Source organism: Lonchura striata, chromosome 16 (assembly GCF_046129695.1).
Source record: "Lonchura striata isolate bLonStr1 chromosome 16, bLonStr1.mat, whole genome shotgun sequence".
Taxonomy (NCBI): Eukaryota; Metazoa; Chordata; class Aves; order Passeriformes; family Estrildidae; genus Lonchura; species Lonchura striata.
This window is the reverse complement of record NC_134618.1, coordinates 5,224,479-5,245,248: the sequence shown is the minus strand read 5'-3', so window position 1 is coordinate 5,245,248 and position 20,770 is coordinate 5,224,479. Positions and strand designations below refer to the sequence as shown.

The window sequence follows — 20,770 nt, the reverse complement described above, 5'->3', positions numbered from 1 at the left end:
CTTTCGTGCTGAATGGCACCTTCCTTCTGCCATCACCCTTCCAGCAGTATTCCCACGTAAATGATTGCCTCATTCCCAGGATGGTGACAGATCCTGGGAGCACTGAGCTGGGGAGGGAGCATGCTGTCACCCAAATCACCCTGATGGCACATAAATCCTCCCTGCTGTCACCAGGGCCACCTCCTGCCTGCCCCGCTGCTCCCCTGGCACACACAGCCCTGGGGCTGAGGGCTCACTGCTGCTGCAGCTTGGCCAGCGTGCACAGGGATGTGCTTTCCATCACCCTGCTCAGGAGGCACTGCCAGGCTTGGGCTGAACCAGGCACCCATTTCCTCCCTGCAGGAAAGGCCCCTGATACCAGAAAATTATTCAATGCCTGGGAAGAATGAGCTCTGAACTCTTAATTATTTCAGAAGGCTAATTAATTACTTCATTAAACTGTATTATACTATAACTATATTGTCAGAATCTGAGGTATTGATGATTCTGAGATTGTAGAAAGTCTCTGTCAGCCCAGTTGCCAAAGCAGAAGCCATAATTGGTCTGTGCTGGTTCCAAGGTTGTTTATTCTGTTTATCTCTAACATGTTCTGCTGCCCTGCCCAGCTCTGTCCTGCAGGGCAGCGTGTGGGGCTCTGCCCTCAGTGGGATGTTACAAACATTAAATACCAGAAACTCCCTGGGCTGGATTTACAATAATGTGCCAATATCTGTCACCTACGTTGGACAGTGTGTCCCCAGCCTGAACCAACAGAAAAATGCCAACACCACAGTGAGACATGGAGGACATGAAGAAGGAGAAAAAGGACAAGGCACACCCAATTTCCTCCATCTTGTCCCCTTTGGACCCCGTATCTAGAATCCTAAAATTTTACTTTTGCACCTGTGCCACACTTAATTATTATTTATATCAAACACTCAGAGCTGGTAATTCATCCTGTAAGATTGAAAACTCTTTTCCATGGACAGAGATCACAGCCAGTGTCTCTGGGGGCTCTGTCCAGGGGGGTTCCTGACCCCTGCCAGGGTCCCAGACCTGCCAGGGCAGCCAGAGGGAAGCCCTGGATTCCCACACTATATTACACTAACAAGAACTATTACTAACTAGCAAACTCCTGACTTTCTCTCCTCAAGAGTTTGACACAGGTGGATTCAATTGGTCCATAAATCCAAACAACCCTCACCAGAATCTAATCAAGCAATCACCTTGGGTAAACAATCTCCAGACCACATTCACATGGGACAAACACAGGCACAGATAAGAATTGTTTTCTCTTGTTCTATCTGTGCTTTTCCAGAAAAAATCCTGAGAGAATTATGTCTCTCTGTTCAATGCCAAACCCCGAGACTGAGACACCCCAACAAAACCCCACAAGTTGTGCCTGTGGACCAGCAAAAACAAACCACAAGCTTCAACCCTTCCCAAAATAATCCATCCTGACCTCTGGCCAATCCTCTCCACAAATCCAACTCTGATTTTCCACAGACAAAGCCCTGGGAAAGGCTCAGAGGAAAAGTTTAACTGGTTGATGCTACAATGAATCAGACAAAGACATACCTAGAACACCTAAAAACCAATTAGCGAGACACCATCCTGTTAAAATTGTTTGATTCTCGAAGAAATCCTCTCTCTCAGTCCAAGAGGAGATCTTAACCCCCTGTTTTAACGTGTGAGACCATAACCTGTGGCTGGGATGGCTCTGAATGGAGTTCATCTGAGCATAATTTCCCTGCTAATGGGAGCTACAAGGAACTCATTTAGTTCAGCTGAGCTCATTACTCAGCACTGAACTGAATAATTTGTGCATGAGAAGTTTGATGGCATTAACAAAATTCCAAAACAACTGCTGGTGAAAGAACTTTGCTTTCACCACTCTGCTCCTTAGAAAGACACTCAGTCATGTGCTCAGGATCCAGAGGATGAATGAAAATCATGAGCTAAGGAAGCCTTTCCATCAACAGGAGGAACAAGATGTGAGAGGAGGCAGCAACAGCTGTGAACAGAATTCACCTCTGTCCCAGAGTCAGGAGAAAATCTGAATTCAGTTCAGAAACAGCAACAACACACATGCACCAGGCTCTGCAACACACAGAATGCAAGGCATTATAGGGCACTATTTTAAATAAAACATTCTGAATCACTTTATCTAGAAACTATTCAGAAGTGCACACCAGGAAAGTTCTAGGAAAAACAATTACACACTTCATTCCAAAGTGAGGAGCTGGAATCCAGTGGCATTGTCACTTAAGAGAAATTGATTCCACAGCTGCCTGAAGAATTGCAGTTTCAAATCCCACAGCAAGCTCCTTCCCTGGAAATATTTAAAGATCAGCTCCAGAATAATTTCAGTTCTAAATTACCCTGTTCCTTCCTTCCTCTTCATCAGGTTCAGATTTTATTTATTCTACTTTTTGCTGTCATAGTAATATATTACTGAAAATACATTTTCAACTATTTTAAGAAAAGAATGTGTTTTTAAACCAATTTTATCTTAGACAAGAAATCACTTTGAAGTAATGTTACAGCTCAAATAAATTTATAGTTCCTGGAACCAATATAAGTGTGTATTTTCCATTTTCTTTTTAGCTGTGTATATAATGAATTTCACAGATTTTGCCGATGCAAACACAATCCAGTCTAAAGGAATTCCTTATCAGTAACAGCAACAGAGACAAAAATATGCAAACAATGTTAAGTGATAATAAAAGAAGATGAAGAATGGATCACCTAGGCTGTAAAAATCAGCTGGAAGAGCCTTTTTAAGTATGAAAAGGGAGAGAGAAATGTTCTCACCATCATAATCATACTACTCTCATGTAATCCTGGCCCAAATTATTTTGGACTGGTGTTGTAAGAACTGACGGGTTTAGTTCAGTTTGGGGGTGGAAGGAGGGGATCTATGTCTGTGCACCTTGACAAAGAAAATAAATTTGGCTGCAAAATGTGCAGAACAAGAAGGAAAAAAAATTCTTACAAGAGAAGATTATAAAATTTAAATCAGGTATTTAATACAAATGCAGACATACAGAGTAACACATATCAAAAACATTTCTATCAATGTCTCTATAGCAAAATCACAAATTCATACCAGGGGAGGGCCAGGAGAGATCTGTGATAGCTTTGGCATCAAAAATAGATAAAAAATTTGCAGATTATTTAAACTGTGTTACATCGTAAATCCAACTATAAAGAGAAAGCATTTGGAAATAATTTGAATATTCTGATCCCTGTCCTATCCAACTTTCAATTAATTCTCAAGACAGTTATTTTATCTGTTCAGCACTGTACTTAATGCTTGATTTCACCATAACAAATGAAGTGATATTTTTAAAGTATCGAGTGTCTTTCTTGCTGTGAGAAATGGAAAGCCAAGTTTGGCTTACCTTTATCTAACAATTATGCAGCATATTAATGCACCTTGCCAGTGGACTAAATTAGAAATCCCTGTGAGCAGTGTCAGTTTTCCAAAGCTGGTGCAGGTTTGTGGTTTTGGCTTTGGGTTTCTGCTCATCTCAATTGCTTTACTCCAGTGAGGATCCTCGTGGCAGTCAGTGCCACCCTGACTTGACCCATGGTATCCCAAGAGGACTGAGGGACACAGCCTTAAAACTGAAAGGAATAGCAGGATCTTTCCACTGGATTAGGGAAATGCTGGAATCTTGGGTCCCCGAGCCTGCTGTGGTGACAGCCAAACATTAACCCCCATCCTGGCTACAAAAAAATAGAAATATTTTTTGTGCTTCACCTATGGAAATATAACCCAGCCTATACAGGAACCAGTTCATGCTAGGGAAGCTACAAAGAATCCGTATTTGGTATTTCACTTCAAATTTTTATCAGCTTTGAGAACCCCCTCTCTCAAGGAGGCTTCATATGTAAAGTTCTATCTGCAGTGGAGGACAAAGCACAGACAAAACAAGTGACTCAAATGAAGATTTTAAAGCTAACAGAGCAGGGCCTGCCTTCATTTCTGCCATGGATGGGTGCCACTGGAGAACCAGAGTTCAGCTTTTCCTCCTTTGTCTCCTGCAGGATTACAGGTTTTGATGAGTTTGTCCATAGCTGCTGCTCTGTGCACTCGATGGAGTGTTTTGCTCACACAGACAATGATTTTTACTGTATTTTTGTTCAGGTGGTGGCAATATGGAAGAGTTTCTCCCTGCTAGTGGAGCATGCCTGGACCTGGGCAGGGAGAGAATCTCACCTACAGAATGATTTAGATTTTTTTTTTTTTTTTTTTTTTGCACATACAGAAAAATATAAATAAATTCCTTAGCATGACAGTATAAAAAGTCAGGCTCACAAGCAGAAAGCTGCCCACAGTTGATAGACATGAATGGAAGGGATTTTTATCTACATGACAAATTAAGGCATTGACCAAATTATTATTAATAGCTGAACTATGCAGCAAGTTCTAAATCATTTTATTACTGATAGCATCACAAACTCTAAAATCTAAGCATCTTCCCAAAAGTCTGCAACCAACTAATAGCAGGTTTTTATTTCTGGAAGACATTTTGGCAGAAAGAACTGGACAGCATATTAAAACTTGATAAACCTTTGAAAGAGAGGACTGAAATAAATTCCTAAAATTTCACCTCCTAATAGGTATTCCATTGCACAGTGAAGCAAAGTGGAAGTTTTGGCATGGCAGGTCAATTACATCTCTGTAGAAAACCCACATTGTGGCAGTAAATAAGTAAATAAATAAATCTGAATAAATAAATAGATAAATATGAGCAGGTCACCAGGGTGTCACATTCAGGGAATACAAACCCACTGCGCAAGCCAGCATACTAAAACAGATATAATGCTAGAATATAAAGAGAAAATTCGCTTTATGGAAAGCTCTCTATAAGTGTGTGAAATTACTAAACACAGCCATTTAGACAATGAACACCTAGAAGAACCAATTTTGCCAAAGGAGAAAGAGCAGGTCTATCCACAGCAGCATCAGAGGACCAGGACACTGTACACCACAGCCATGACTGTTCTGCAATGTTAAACACAGCTGAAAACACTGAGCCACTGTCACTCATTCCAAACACCAGGAGCTTCAACTCATCCATGTGCAACTGCACTTCTTGCAAATGTCCTTTTTTTATGGAACCAGAGGGAATTTTAAAAGGCAGGATGGGTGCACCACAATGGAAATAAAGGCTCTTTACATAACTACTTTTGTGAGAAAAGGCAGAAAATGAAACTAGGCTAGATTTTTGAATCTCCAGATGAGATGGGCAGACTGGGAGATGAAAGACACCTGGATTTGTAAAGCCCTTTGTGTCTGTGCACAGGCACACGAGGGGCTGCTGCCACTGCCACCACAGCTCTGGGACTGCTGCAGGGCACTGGGCAGGAGATGCAAAGAAAATCAGCCCAAGTGTGCCTGTCAGTGCTTCCACGCCGTGCTTGGACTGTGGGAATGAAGCACAGGCAATCATTTCTCAGGGCTGGAGTGTGATGGTGACAGACAATTCTCTGCTTGTTGGCCACAACACGAAAAACACCAAAGCTGAACCCACCACCTTCCCAAATCTGAAAGGCAATGCAGGGCAGCAAGTCTCTGGCTAGATACAAAGCAAGGAGCATGACCCACTTCAGCACCTCCTGGCCTGGAAGGGTTTAAAAACCCCACTGGCAACTCAGACCCCAAACAGGCAGCTGCTCACCCCCACCAGTGGGGTGGGGAGAGCACAGGACAGGTAAAGGCAGGAAAAATTGTGAATTTGGATCAGAACAACTTAATAACTGAAAGAGGATAAGAAATTGGGATGAAAAATTAAAATTAAAAAAAAAAAAAAAAAAGAGAGGGAGAGGGGGGAGAAGAAAAGAAAGGAGGGAGAGAAAGAAACCCTAAGAAAAACAAGTGGTGTAAATGAACAAGTCACTCCTCACTAACTGAGCAGTGCCCACCAGCTCCTGAGCTTTCCCTCCCAGCTGAGCATGATTCCCAGGCTCTGGACTATCCCCTGGGATGGCTGGGGTCAGCTGTGCCCCTCTCCTCAGTGTCAGGGCAGAGTGAGGCTGCTCAGCCCCAGGCTCAGGGCAAGCCCTGCTCAGCACCAGCTGAGCCAGGGGTGTGAGCAGTGCTGTTTCACCCCAAATCCACACCCAGCCCTGCAGCAGCACGCAGAGAGAGGCTCACATCAGCTGTGTTTCACCTTTGGGAACATTTCCCTCTGTGCTGGAAGCACACAGAAGGCTCCAAAGGGAGTGAAGCTCAGCAGCCCTCACACAAATCCCCTTTTCAGCTGTTCAAGGGTCCCATTCCCAAATCTCAGGACATGCTGAGTGAGGGATTCCATTCATTTTCTTTGATGGAAGTGGTAAACAAGATGTAAATTAACTATAAAAGTAGTAGGTATCAAGAAGAATAAACATTCTCCCTTAGATTCATGTTGTGATGAACTATTTTATGATCTACCTACATCCACAAATATCAACACCAGATCACTTACAACTATCATTAAATAGGATTTAATCAGTGTATCACTTTATGGCATTTAAAATACCTTATTTCCATACATCCAAATGCCACAGCAGAGTATTTCAAACCAGTAAGAAACACAAATAGTTAGAAGGTTACGTGTGGCATATTAATTTACATTTCAAATTGCAACAAAGTCATGAATGTGGCTTGACATCAGAAATGTATATCCTGAATTAGATGGAACCTGTCCTGTGGGTGAATATAAGCCCACCAGGCTAATAAAGGTCCTGCATGCTGTTTATTTTGGAGTTCCTCAGGAGCCTGATTTCACTGCTGCTGGGAGTCACTGGGGCAGATAAAATGAAGTGTGTGGCACAGCTCTGGGAGCCTCTCCCTTTCCTGCTCCAGCAGAGAGAAAGATCCCACAGGTGGTGAAGAGGTGAGGCACAACCTGCACCCACTTTTTCTGTAGTCAAGTTGGTTTTAGGTCAGACCTGCTATATTTACAGTCCTGACTCAGCAAAGCAAATCCAATCCAAGCACTGCCTCTTTCCTCTTTGTTTTCACAGTTCCTGTTTGTGTGTTTGGGTTTGGCTCGTTGCAACTATGAGGTCAGTGTATAAAATACTGGATTTCACATATATTATCTATAATTATATATAATTTTTATATATTGGCTTCAAGTTCCACCCTGATTTCCTATTTATCACCTATGCAGCTGTTCTCTGTAATAACCAAGGATTAACAAGATACCAGCACCTCCATAACCCAAATGATTGGGTTAATCAGCTCTCACCTTCATTTCCATCTCATGCAGGAGCTAAAACAACCATCACAGATTGCAAACCTGCTCTTGCTGGGGCTCTGGTTTAAAGCCAGCTCTGGGTATTGCTGGGGAATGCTTCCCTTGAAGCACAGTAAAATTTGAGAGCCCTCATGCTGAGAGTCTTGAATGAAGATATCACAAGCCCCCACAGTACATAAACTGGAGAAATAAGGTCTGGATTTCCTCTGAATTTACTTATAATTGATCAACTTTGGTGCCTAAGAAAATACAAAACTTTTCTTGTCATCAAAAACTTATGGAAGGACACCACTCAGTAGAATTTTCTGGTGTTCTAACAAGGTCTTGTCAGATCTCAGTGCAGCCTTTTCCTCAGGGCACTGGTCTTGCAACCCAGTACAATTTTAATTTGTAAGGATTCAATGATTTTTCCAATACCTCCCAGAGAACACATGGAACAACGGCTTAGAAAATATTAGAGAAGGTACATGGATAGAACAAACCCCACTAAACTGACTAGTTTCATTTTGGAATAGTCTCAAAATGAATAAATATGGTTGGAGTGAAAGAAAAAAAGTCTTTCTTTACAAGATGAGTAATTACAATTCAGCCTAAGCAAATGACTGTAACACTGAAACTCAGCCTAAGAAATTTCTAACTAGTCACTGTTCACATTATCATTCCAGTTTTAACTTTTGCCATTTTAAGAGGTACATATGTGTAGAAAATGTATTTTTTTTCAATTTTATATAGGATTCAAGAGAAAATGGGGGAAGAAAGGGATATGGTGGCTGTAACATTTTCAATTCCCCTTATTCATCTGTGCCAAGTTACAAATAAAATTACTACTAGAATGAAGTGAGTTGCTTGATGCTATTTCTTCAGTGCCTTGTGACACCAATCTGCAAACCTGCTGAGTTTTCATATAAACAGATTTACTTAAAATACCTGAATTATTTAATGTGTTATGCAGAGAATGTTATTTCTATATGTATATTGACATACTACTGAAGGAGATTCCCTTGCAGCAATGGTATTGTTATGAGCTCCTTGGATGCACAGGTGAACAATAATGGAAGTGAAAATCTCCTGGGGCCTGTCTTCAATCTGCAGCTTGTTCCAGAAATTCTGTGTTCCTGGAGGAGAGCACTTGCAGCCCTTTATTCCAGACTAACTCACCTAACTGCTTCAAGCTGCTTTTCTGTTTGCATTATTTCCCACCTTCTCACACATTCAGAAAGAAACCATTACCCTTTTTGCTGCCAGGCTAATCAGTACCACAACTCTACACTTGCTAAAACTGCTAGATAAGGGGAAAAAAAGAGAGAGGTGAGAGCAGAAAACATCCTTACTGCCGAATTATGAATTTTCATTAAGTTCTCTTTCCTTCAGAGGAAAAGAATCTCTGAGGCTTGCATGAATCAATAAAAAGTATTTGGTTTAAAATGACAGAAAAACAGATCTGTTTAATTTATTAAAGCATATCCATATCCTTCCAGGCACACAGACTCCTCTCACCCCTGTGCATTGGGCAAACTCTGAGACAGAACAAATGAAATCTTGACACAGAGAATGCAGAATTTCCTGTATTATTCAGGAGAAAATTTCTGACTGACTTGGGAAGCCATGCATTCAAAGGAATTGCAGTTCAGCATCTGTTCCCATCACAGTACCAGGATTTTAGTTTTCCATTTGCTGTCATTTCAGTGCAGATTTTTTAAAACAATGAAAGAATGGCTTAAAAAATATTAATGAATAAAACAAAATATAAGCTTTGTTAATTCAGCAGGTGATTTTTTGCTCTGAGAGGCATATCCCTCCTCCTGTCCAGATTCTCTGTATCAGGCTTGAGGAGTCATGAGGAAAAGGAACCTTTTTAATATAGTTCCAACCGGAGTGCAAGCATTTACCATTAAGGGACCACAAACCACTGAGGAACTTCTCTCCCTTGAGAGAAGGGACAGGATTTTTAAAATTTTAAATATTAATATTTGGCAGAAACTGCCATTTTCAATGCAGCCAGTAGAAAATATAAAAGCACAAAATACAAAAAAATCCAAACCCCATCTTCACAATCCCATTCAATAACTTGGTCTGTCAACAGCGATGCAGCAAATTTGACAAACCTTCCCTACCTTGCTCCCCTCAGCCATCCTTTGAGACAGAAAAAAGGCACTCTACACATCATCAGGTTAAAAAAATCTCCACAGTGTAGAATCAAATATACCTTTTTGGACAAATCCCTAACAAAAATCCCATCTTACTGAAAGCAATTAGTGATGTTCATTTATCTCAGCTGCAGGAGTACAGGACTGAGACAGAGCTCTGTGGGTACACAATCCCCATCCAGCACAGACACCAAGAAAATGCAGATCCCAACTTTGCAGGGTTCATTTAACATTGATTTACCACAATATTTTGAAATGGAGAGGTGGTCACAGAATAGCTGAAGTTTGTTTATTGGTGGAACCTCTGTACATGCCTAGGACTTTGCCTCTCTTTTAGGATAAATTTGAAAATGAGCACCAGGCCCAGACATGAAGAAGTTGTCCCTTCTCAGGATAATTTGCACTTCTATCATGCCAGTCCTTCCACTGGGAGCAGCAGCACAGCAGCCAACATTTGTGCCACACTTTCCAAGGGATTATTTTTAGGATGCATTACTCAAATAAACAGATCAGTGTGCTGAAACACCTTGAAAGATCAGGCTGGCAGCAATGTGTGACTTCTGATCACAAAAACCATGGAAGGGAAGTAACTCCAGCAAGTGAACTATTGGTTTTGTAAGATGGACTTTAATTTGGAGAGAATAAAAGTATTAACAAACATAAAGGCACTTTAACCTACATTCTCTCCTATGGTAACATTTTTAACTTTTGGCCTGTGTTTTCTGCTAGGGGGAATTCCATCATGAGAGCATCAAGGATGTGCAGTTCTTACAAAACAGAGGCATTTTAATGGCAGTTTCCAAGCCGTGGCCTCTTGCACCTCCCCAGATGGGCTATAAAAGCTCCTGTCAGCTGCAGGAACATCAACATCACTGCCCAGGAACTGAGAGGCTCCACAGGAGCAGCTCCCTGCACTATTAACTGCTTAGGGCTGGCTCTGGGCTCTGCAGAAACATCCTTTAAAAAGCAGTAAAACAGCTTTTGTTCTCTTTTCAAGTGGAAGTAAGCAACATTCAGAAGTGACATGAAAGGGACTCTCAGAGTTTACAGTACTGGAAGTTGTGACTGACAGTTGCAACTTTTATTTAATACAAATGAAAGCTTAAAAGCTGGGGCAATTTCAGTGGATATTTTTATACTGGCCTCCAGTTTAACCAGAAGTGCAGTGTGGAGGATCAGCTCTGCTCCCAGAACAAAGTGATCTATCAGTTTTTAGTACGAAGTATGATGTAAACCACAGCCTGAACCCTTGGTGTAAATAGTTTAACTAGAATCAGAGAACAGAATAAAAAAGGGACCCACACAAAGATCACTGTGTCCAAGTCCCTGCTCTTTGCAGATCCTCAAACAAACTCCCATGACTGAGAGCATCATCCAGATGCTGCTTGAACTCTGACAGGCTCCAGGCTGGTGCCTTGGCACTGGAACAACAGGAGAAAACCCAGGAGCAATTATTTTTCAAAACAAAGCAGAAACCCTCAGGTTCCCTTATGCTTTCTGTTGCTTATTATCTGTAGGGCTGGATACACAGGAAGATCAGTTCAGTGCAGCTCCACTGTTTTCTTCACAGTATTTTTAAACTAAATACATTGAATGCCAACCCCTGACACCTATCCACACATCTACACGAGGGCATCTCATGAAGTTGTGAAAAACGCCAATCACTTGGTTTTTAAAATTTTAGAAGTTTAATAATAATAAAACGGTTATAAAAATAATAATACAGTTAGAGAAATGAAGTTTAGAGTTAGGACAATTACAAGATAATAAAAATTAAAGAATTACGGGTGTCTGGATGCTCTCAGACACTGAGTCACAAAAAGCATCCCTTGTGAATAATGCAATCACCCTTAAACCAATACACTTGTTGCATATTCATACATCCTTCATGGTTATGCATACAATCTATTCTAAACAGGAAACTCTGTCTGTTGTATGTCAACTGTTTCCTTTAATCCCCTGGTGTCTTTGAATCTGAGCAAGGCCTGAAGAAATTAGCTTCTTCTGATAAGAAGTCATAAATTCCTCTCTTTTGGAAGATTTAGGTGTTCCTCAAAGCGAGTATCTCATTCCTAAATAAAAACTTCCCCCACATACATAGTCTCTATTGTAACATTATGTTGGAACCTAAAACTACATTTAACACACTACATAAGAGAATTAATACAGCACAACTTTCTAACATTACACATATAATATTCATTGTAACATTTGTGAAAAGCCAATCATAAAATATGCATTTTTCACAAAGTGTTGTGCTCAGGGACAACCACAGCCATAAAGGCTGTACCAGTTTTAGTTAATGCCATTTATTTTTACTTTGGGGCCAATAAAAAGGTGTCTCAGCAATACCCAGCCAGCCAAAAGCTCAGCAGGTACTTGTCAGGAGCTGAGGTTTAAGATTTGTGCTTGCCTAATGCAGAAGTAGCTGTTCTGGATTTCTTCCTGAAGGTTCCTGCCCGTTCTGCAATGCCAGCCAGTGCAGCTGCAGGCTGCAGTCCCAGCTGGGGCTCCAGCAGCCCCTTCTCTGCTAGGGCAAGGGCAGCCCAGCTCCTGGAGCTGCATCTGCACTCCTCTCCCTGCTGACAAACACTGCAGACCTTCCCAGCCACTCACAGCCCCGGCCAGCTGCCTACAAACACAACTCAATTTTGATTTTTCCCACTTCTGCTGCTCTGAAGCTACTCTGCTCCTGGGAACCTACCAAGCAGCAGATCAACTGCACCTTTCTGATCCCAGACAAAACTACACAGAGATTAATGATTCTTGAGGAAAAACCAGCAATCTGTTCTCAGAATGAAGGAAGAGTCAAACACTGAGGACCTCTGAATATTTTAATCAGCTATAGATGCCTCATAGGTGTAATTTTCCACTTCTAAAAAATCACAAAACAAAACTTACAGAAAAATCTCAAACAAACAAATAGAACCAACAAATGCCAGGTATAAATCAAGAAAATATTATTAATTGACTAAAATAAGTAAATATAATAAATATAATAAAGAAATTAAAATAAAATAAAATAAAATAAAATAAAATAAAATAAAATAAAATAAAATAAAATAAAATAAAATAAAATAAAATAAAATAAAATCGTTTATTAATACTTTAGTGGTGGATTTTCAGGCAATGCCTGAACAGAAATACAAGTGCCCCTCTGGCTCTCCCTCTGCCTCGCAGATGGGGGACAAATAAAGTGGAAAAATATGTACTAAACGAGGTGAGAGCAGCACCTTCAAAGAGACTTCTGACTTTGCACTGGAAACTCTTTGCAGAAACTCCCCCTTTTTACATGCCCAGAGATGTCTGTAGGGCCAGGGCCTGCACTGGAGCTGTGACAAACACACCCAGAATCCTGCAAGGGACTCCAGATCAGAGCCTCAGCAGACAAAATGTCATTCATTTTCATTTCCACGTGGTGTATTTACAGGGGGAGCACAGATATTGGTTTGCCAGCCAAGGATGGCAGTGTCAGTGTTGATTTCTGCCCTGGCAGGAGCTGCTGCCATGCCCTGGGTGTGCGCATGCACACACATGCTGTGTGCTCACACATATTTCCACCACATTAATTTATAAATACAGACATTTGCAGCTACATCTACCTGAGGAAACTGCTGCAACACCTATCACAAGAACCTCACTGATCACTCTTTAGAAGAACACCTTTCAGTACCAGGACAGGATTTGCCAGAGGTTATTAATTATTCTGCAAGCAATTTCTTTATGTCAAGCAACAAAAAAAAGATCCAAATCCAAAACCACAAAAAAACAAATAAACAAGTGTGTGTTAAATCTCTATATCCTAAAAGTGATGTTACACAAACAGTAACCAGATTAAACACGTGCAGGTACGGACCTTGATTGAAGTGTTCATTTAATATAATTTAGGGATCTGAAATATTCTGCTTACTTGATTAGAGTAGATTGTTTGCATTTTGATTTATTGCTTCAAGATCAGTATTCATTAAGTTACTTAATATAAAGGCACCCTTACAGCTGCTAGCCTATTAAAGGTAATCATTTTTCCCCAGTCCTGTTTATAGCAAAGTCACTGTTCACTAAAACAGCCTGGAACCATCTATTAATCACAGGCACAGTTTCCATGTATAAGTACCTCCAGAAAGGATTCCTGATGGTGAGGCCTTGTGTTATGCACAGGAATTACAAACTGTATTTTCCCTCAAATTCAAATACTTTCTACAGTCTCATGTACTATCAGGGCGGCCCTGGGGCAAACTGTGCAAGAGGGCGATTCCTATTTAAAATATTGCCTAGAAGTTTCAAAATGTCATTCCTAGCACTGTTGTAGGCCTGTATTTTTTTGCCCTAAGCAAGAGTCTTCAATTTTCACTCAAACCAATGCACTGAAATCAATGCAATCCCTCTGTAACTTCAATAAACTTTTTACATTGGAATTGTAAACATAGCACTTCATCTTTCAGCACCACTGGCCAAAGACTACAGACCTGGTTCAGTGGTTCTGGCTGATACATTTTACATTTATTCTTTGCCTGGTATCAAAAGGGACAGAATAATCCTGTGATAGTGACATGCAATGAACTGAACCACTGGCCAAAAAATATTAAAATTCCAGAAAAGCCACAGTATGTGCTTATCCCTTTTGTTTTATCATCTCTGGAAGGTCAGTAAAAAAACACCCTGACACACAAAACAGACAAGACACAACACATACAAATTGCAGCAAATTGCTGTCGGCTCCTGGTTTTGTGGCATGAGTTTATATCACATTACCAGCAGTGATTTCAGTTCATCAGAACACTGTAAACCACCCTGAGAGCTGGGCAGGAGACAGCTGCCAGCAGCTGGGAGTTCAGTGGCACTGCTTAGCAGCTCTTCTAGGATTAGTGCACACCCAGGTTAATAGTGCCCACTCTGATGTAGAGAGACAAACTAAAATTGACCTTCAAGCCATCCCAAAATATTTATTTATTTACCTAATTATGCAAGTTGCTCATAGATGAGGAAAAAGAGATTTCTGGCTGTTCCATAAGTAATGCAAAAACATCCAATGGGATTTGTCAAAGACCAAATACAAAAGCATTACCTGAAAATTCCAGTATTATTTCCTCATACAAAGCATTTTTCCCCTGTTTCTAGATGCCAATTAATATACTGAGACATCCAGGAATAACAAAAAAAGTTTTGCTGTACTTCCTCCCTGGTACAATGCAACACTTTCAAAGGGCTTTCATCAACACAAATTTTGACAGGGTCTGTTTGTAATAATGTTCTGAAAAGCAGCACTTCCACTCTGCAGCTGCACCGTGCTGCTTGCCCAGGGATCAGGCATCCCATCACAGCCCCTCTGCTCCTGAGAGAAAGGATTTTTCACAGAACTCCTACTCACATCCCTTTGTACATCCAATTATATATATTGTTACACTTATTTCTTCTCTTTCTGTGGTTTCTATCCAAAATCATTACAATTAATGGGAAAAGTTCCATGGCCTCCAAGGGATTTCATCTATTCATCTTTCCATTCTGTCAAGAAATGCTGATGTTTAAAGGAATCGTGGTCCCTGTTCCGTGTAGCTTCATTAAAACTACTGTGGCAGAAGTAGTTCAAAGGTTTTTAAAGCTCTGAAGAAGCTTGAAAAGTTTGCCTGGTAATATATTAAAAATGGATATTTTTAGTATAATAACGCTTCAGTGAGGTACTGATAAGGCAGAGAAGATAATAACAGAATGTGATAAGAGAAGAAGAGCTACAGAAAAATATCAGCCAAGGTATCTCAGGAGTCAGAGGAAGAAGCTTCAGTTCTCATTCTGCACTTCAAGAATATCTGAGCAAACAGTGCAATGTTACATTAACAATTGATTTCAAGTGGACCAAAATTATGATTGAAACAACAATAAATGGTCAGGTTTGGGTCACGGAAAGAAGACAAATCATAGGTGAAGTCACATGCAGATAAGTCACCTTATATCTCACTTTTTCACTCACACTAGAGAGGGGGGAAGAAAGAAAATAAAGTCACATAATATAAGCAGAAAACATCATATTTTCTTCTCCAACCTCTTGAATTTAGTACAGTTACTAAGATTTATGAAATAACCTTCTGTTATTTTGTAAACAAATCCATTTTATTTAAACAACTACACAGGGACTAAAAGCAAAATGCGTCTGGGTAAATAATGGCAAGTAGGATTGTTTTTTCCCTTTGAACATTTCCCAGTCTACTAAAACAATCAATTTATAAAGCCAAAGGTTCATTGAAGACTGCTGTCCTTTGGTCATACTACTTTCATTTTGCTTAAAATTAACTTCCTCAGAGATTCTATTAAAGATATCTTGATGAACAGTCATAATACTTGTATGAGAAACATCCCAAGTTATGCAAACCTCACAAACTTCCACTCTGCACGTTCTGCAAGGTATAACTTGACTTTAACTCAGATTTTCTTCCAGCAAAGATGCACCTGATGATACCACTGAGCCTCAGAGGGATTTAGGGACACAGCACAATCCCCCCTAACAGAATCTTGGCATTTTTGGGATGGATGCTGATCCATCACCACATCCTCCTGTCCCACCCTGCAGAGATTCTCCCAGTGCAGCAGCAGTGCAGGGTCTCCCTTTATCCTTTCTGTGTTTATCATTAAGGAGAGCAAATGATCTGACTGGAGGGTTTGGGGGCACAGAGAGAAAAGCTTCCCATGTATTTCAGTCCCACTGAGAGAGAATTAATGCAATGAATGGGTGCTGATCAGCCCAAGCACAGCACCCCAGCAATGAGCTCAGGAACAGGTTTCAATAATTTTCCTCAACTGCTGCAGAATTAAGAATGGAGTAGATAAGGATACCAAGTCATTTGGTGGAGTTGGACTAAGGAAAAATGGAAGCACTGGGAAGCTGTTGCAAAGGGCAATGCCACAGCCTGTCAAAACACAGGCAGTGGCCAGAGTATTCTGTATTTACACAAATTAAATCCACATTTAAATACATCAGCCTATGACTGGAGCTGCAGGGCTTGATGAACAAGCACAAACCACATCCCCTCTGCTATATGGTGCTCAGAATTTCCTACCATGCAGAACTAAACTGGTGGTTTATATACCTACTATGATGCTTCCCAAACTTTTAATTACAGACTTAGAATGTGTAATTGATATGCAGATCCCACCCAAACATATGTGTATGAATGGAACTGACACAAGGGTATGAAGAACTGAAATCACATGTTAAACACCTCCACTTCTGCATGGCTAAGAGCTTTCAATATAGCAATTTTCAAATATTCCATGTGTTTGGAATGACAGAGCGCTGAAATGTAGGTCACTACTGCAGAAAAAAAAAAAAATTCCTGAAACTAAGCATTATCAAAAATAAAGTACATGATATTGTAAATGCAGGTGAACCCAGTGGGAAGAAATGCTGATGTCTGACTCCAGTTCAGAAGGCTGAATGATTTATTATAACTATACTATAATACATTAATATACTATTTAAATGAGATACTAAAACTATAAACCTACCTTTTCTAACTAGCATATCTAACTCACAACTCGTGACCCTTCTGAGAGTCCAGCCCCAGGTGGGTTGGATTGGCCATCAGGCTCAAACAATCCTCACCAGAATCCAATCAAGTACTCACTTCAGGTAAACAATTCTCCAAACACATTCCACATGGCAAAAACAAGGAGCAGAAATAGAAGTTTTCTCTTTCTTCTCTCTGTGCACCTCTATGAAAAATTGCGAGAAGGGGGAAGAATATACCCACTACATACATGATACTTCATTTTTCTCTTTTTATGCAATTTCCCCCTCACACTCAATTAACAAACTGCATTTTTAAATTTGATTTATCAAAAAAAAGATTCATGCCCTTCCCCTTAAGGACACTACTTTTTCCCAAACCCCAAACAAGGAAACTACTTGTTCCCAAGCAAAACTGCCTTTCCCTGGTGCCAAGGACCATCAGCAGCCACCTGAGCCTCCCTCGCAGGTATCACAGCAAGGCTTTCAGAGGGGCTGCTGGAAACACAAACACAGCCATGCATCAGTCCCCCCTCTCCTTCTCCTCCCTGCTGTTTCCCCGAGATGATGCCAGGCACGAATTCTCCTGCATCCCACGAGAGCCATCACCTGAGAACAACAGGCTGCAACACTCCACTCCCATTTGGAACCATCATTCAAAGGAAACGAGGAATTTCTTTTATAACCCTGCAATAGGCACCAGTTCTTCACTGAGCCATTTTTCATATCTCAGCTGTAATTCCACAAATCAGCCTTTTAAATCCAGCAGTGCCTCCACGGTCTGTCCCAGCCCCCCTCGGGCAGAGCTGGAAACAATCCACACGGCGCTTCCAGTTCCCGAAGAAATGAGCAAAAAATTGTGTGCAATTTTTCTTCTTAGTGTTTGAAATTATTCTGCTGTCCATGTGAAATGACCACTTTGGTCCTCAGTAAATTCTTTAATGAAAAAAAGAATACAAAAGAACAGCTTTATTAGCCTGGGATATGGAACACGGGGCTGAAGGTAACAAAATGGCACTGATGAGATGAACTGCATTATTTCCAGTTTCAATCTAGTGTGAACAGAATGAGAGATTTTCTCAACGTTTTTGGGAGGGGTAGTTGCTTGCTCGCTTTGTAAGCTTTGAATTTCAGCACTCACTTCAGAACATATTGCAGTTCTGCCTTCTTTTGCTGAAGCTTTGAATTCCCACAGTTACAGGCTGGAGCCTTTCCCTAGTGATCAGAGATGGACTTCATTTCCATATTCAGTACTTAGCTGCTTCTTTTATCCATCTCTTTCCTAAAGATGATTTCCACATATTATATTTGACCACCATCTAGAATTTCTCTTTGAAATACTTTAGGAATGAACAGAGCCATTGGAGCCCTGGCACAATTAGGGGACTATAATCTCTCTGAGTCAAATTGACGAAGCAATCAAGGCCTGCATTCTTCTTTGAATACAAAAAGACGGAGGTGTAATCCAAATAGTTTATTTTTGTTTCAGTAAAATCTATATTTGAAGTCTTCTACCACATTTGCAAGCATTCAACTAGACTAGAAACTTTCTTATCCCTGCTGCATGAATCAGAACATTTTCAGAGAAAGCTCCCAAACGAGGCTCTGGATTTAAAATCTTATCCCAACACCTTCAACTATGAACTTTGACTACATCACATTTCTTCTCAGACCCTAGCAGGTACCAAGCATGAATACTGTTCCTACTGCCACATCTCAGCAATCTCTGGAGTTCAGAACTTCTCAATTTCTTAACCCAGCACCCATCAAAGCCAGCTATTTTCTGCCATTAGCCCTGTTCTCAGCTTCCTGCTTTTCTAAAAAAAAAAAAATCAAGTTTGTCTGTTTCAGTCTCTAAAGACCTAAAAATTACTTTCCTTCTTGAAAAAAAAAAAAATCTTAAAAGTATCTGTCATTAAACAACTATATGACATATATGGTTATTTTATACAACTGTAGGGAAACATGTTCTTGTTGGTTTGATAATTGTGACTGAGCAATAAATGAAAAGAAAAAAACCAAGAACTTTGAAGCTTATTGTAAAACCAACATTGTTTCTATCATATCGGAGAACCCACAGGAATATAAAAGCATCCTCCAGCATTTTGCCACTAGTCATAAAAATCCTGTGTGTGCATCCCCTCTCCAGCACAGCAGGCAGGCCAAATGCACAGTTCCAATTTTAATAAACAGAAATTGTTAAACATGCTCTTTATCCTATTAAGCCGTAATTCAAATTATCTTCCAAATAAGCCATTCCCATTAAACATGTCACTAAAACAGAGATTCTGAAATACAAGAAAAACAAAAAGCTCCCTTTGAACTATCAGACAAACAAGGAGTGGGGAAATATCCAGGACAAAATAAAGTAAGGGAATTATTTTAAGAAATGGTTAATACTCCGTCCTTTTGTTGTGCATGACTTTAGACAAGACTCAACTTCCCAGAGCTGCTGTGGCCTCTCCATTTGCTTTTCCTGGCCTGGGAGTACCTCAGGGTAGGAAGTGAACTTATATTGTTCAGAGCCTTTACCTGAAAGCCTGAACCTGCAAGAGTTTGAATAGTTTTGAAAGAGAATTCAAAAGTGAGTAGCATTTAAAGCAAAACATCCCAGATTAGGTGCAGCAGTTTGCTGTTGATAGTAAAAGGGTTTTAAAATCATGGAGATTTAGGGTTAAAAGGAAAAATAAGCTTAGTAGGCTTTAAAAAAAAAAGATAAATGCCCATGGTACATGAAGGCCTTGTACTTTGCTAGAACTGCACCTGTGTAGCTAGTACATGATAAATGATATAATTGTTAGATGTAATGATTGTTTAGTAATTAAATATAATTACTGTTTAATCATAATAATAATGAGAAACTGTGGTCAGGGGCCTTAGAAAGATCACAAGAACCTCATGTCAATGTATATAACAGAACAATATAAGTTTAATAATTAATATGTAAGTTATATAACAATAGAATATAAAATACGTTCAGCTCGAAAGCCACATTGGAGTCCGATTTGGGTCTGTAGCCCTGATTCCCAGAGCTCTCAATAAAAGCACCTGCAGATAACCATATCCTGTGATTCTGTGTGCTCCTGAGCGCTGACACTGTGGGACACTCATCATGGCACTGTGAAGAAACCTTGGCACATCCTTTGGCATCCCTGTGCTTTTCCTGCCCTGCCCAGCAGCAGCAGCTCCTCCCTCGCTGGCACCTAAGCTGGGAGGCTCAGCTCACTAAAGGCTGCCAAGTGCCCATCCACTCACTGATTTATAATATATAATGTATAATAGTATAGTTATAGTGCCCAGCTGGAGAACCTGATGAAATGCAAACACAGATGAACCCCCCAGCAGAGGCAAACCCAAGGGTTATGCTCCTCTTGAGCCCTCCAGAAGGCTCTCTGCTAAAATGACAAATCCAAGAGAACATCCAGCAGCCTGAATCAAACAATTACTGTGAGAAATCACCAAGACTTGCATTAGTACCTAATCCAACCTGCCCAAATCAGTGAGTGGATGAGCCCAAGAGCATTGCTGGCAAAGGGACAGAGCCTCAGAGCAAAGGTCTGAGGCTGCAAGGCAGGGGAATTGCCACTGGAAGGTGCATTTTAAAAAAAACTCCTCATGTCCAGTCTACGACTGAGAAGTCTTTATGATTTCCACCCCCAGGAGTGCAGAGGCTAATCAGAAAAGGTGTGTGCTTCCCTCCCACTGCCAGCCCCATACAACCCTGTCCTTTCTAAACCAAGACAAAGATTTCCTTTTCTTTTTTTGTGCTTCTCACAATTTTTGTTATTCCATAAGCACAACCATAGCTCTGAGAGGAGCCTCGTTAGCTCTCAAAACCAGGATTAATTTATTATAGCAACTGGGGAAGAGGAGAAGAGAACAAACATTTT

General features: G+C 40.5%; 1 protein-coding gene across 34 annotated transcripts in view; it reads right to left on the bottom strand.

The window, feature by feature from the left end:
- The window catches only part of RBFOX1 (RNA binding fox-1 homolog 1), a 1,167,105-nt gene that overhangs the window by 677,497 nt on the left and 468,838 nt on the right, over positions 1 to 20,770 (bottom strand). The gene's annotated exons all lie outside the window — the stretch shown is intronic.